At 38.0% G+C, this 1,275-nt stretch overlaps 1 non-coding gene across 1 annotated transcript; it reads left to right on the forward strand.

Annotated features, from left to right (window-relative positions):
• Positions 1-738: 738 nt before the first annotated feature.
• LOC122223324 lies at positions 739-841 on the forward strand. Its single transcript, XR_006204204.1, has one exon. It is a non-coding gene; the product is annotated as a U6 spliceosomal RNA (small nuclear RNA).
• Positions 842-1,275: the final 434 nt, after the last annotated feature.

The raw sequence follows: 1,275 nt of genomic DNA on the forward strand, positions 1-1,275 counted from the left end.
AGAGAGAGAGACAGAGAAAGAGAATGCACACTCACGAGCAGGGGAAGGGCAAAGAGAGGGAGAGAGAGAATCCCAAGCAGGTCCCATGCTCAGCATGGAGCCCCATGCAGGGCTTGATCTAACTAACTGTGAGATCATGACCTGAGCCGATATCAAGTGTTAAGTGTTCAATCGACCTAGCCACCCAGGTGTCCTCCCCCTTTTTAAATAAAAATTCATAAGTATAAGCAATGTTGTGTATATAGCGGTGGTGCTCCTTCAACATGTAGTATGGTAGAGAGAGGGTACTAAATGCCAAGAAGACACAAAAACAAGAAAGGGAGGGTATTGAAGACCATCAGATATCTTTTTGGGAATCAAAAGGCTAGCACATAACATTAATGAGTGGACAACGAAATCTTGTAGAAAGATTATAACTTTATCTTTTGGGGAACTTAAATTCTCAGTTTTGTACTTCTTAGGATCAGTGCCTTTATTCAGCAGTGGTAAACAGAGATGTAGTAGGTAGATGGTCAGACTGAATCTCCACTATTGTAGGACTGTCCAAGAAATTTCTAATATTGCCAATTTAGACTTTTTAGATTTGTTGTTTTTGCAAATTTCTCCTCTGTAATTAATTTAGGTGAGACAAGTACACACACACACAACTGATTCTCATTATTTGTGGATTCTATATTGTAAATTTGCCTACTTGCTAGAATTTATCTGTAACACTAAAGCCAATACTTGTGAAGTTTTATGCTTGCTTCGGTGGCACATACACTAATTCTGGAATGATACAGAGATTAGTGTGCCCCTGCACAAGGATGACACACAGATTCGTGAAGTGTTCCGTAAAAAGAAAATATCTGCAGGGTTTTCAATCATTCGCAGACAATGCACAAAATGAAAAATTGGAATCACCTGATACACATTTCCAGTTGAAGTCAAATAAGGCCACACTCTGTCCTTTTGTTTCAGCTCTGATATCGTAAACAAGTGTGTTTTTCATGGTTCATTAAGTGTCACGTTGTTTTGGTATTTTTGTGCTTTCTGTAGATTTCACTGTTTAAAATGACCCCCAAGTATAGTGCTCAAGTGCTGTCTAGTGTTACTAAGTGCAAGAAAGCTGTGATGCGCCTAACGGAGAAATACATGTGTTAGATAACCTTCATTCAAACATAAGTTCTAGTGTTGTTGGTCCCGAGTTTAATGTTAATGACTTGGCAATATATATTAAATAAGGTATCTTTAAACAGAAATACACATAAAACAAAGCTTTGTATTGATCAGTTG

Source organism: Panthera leo, chromosome B3, assembly GCF_018350215.1.
Source record: "Panthera leo isolate Ple1 chromosome B3, P.leo_Ple1_pat1.1, whole genome shotgun sequence".
Taxonomy (NCBI): domain Eukaryota; kingdom Metazoa; phylum Chordata; class Mammalia; order Carnivora; family Felidae; genus Panthera; species Panthera leo.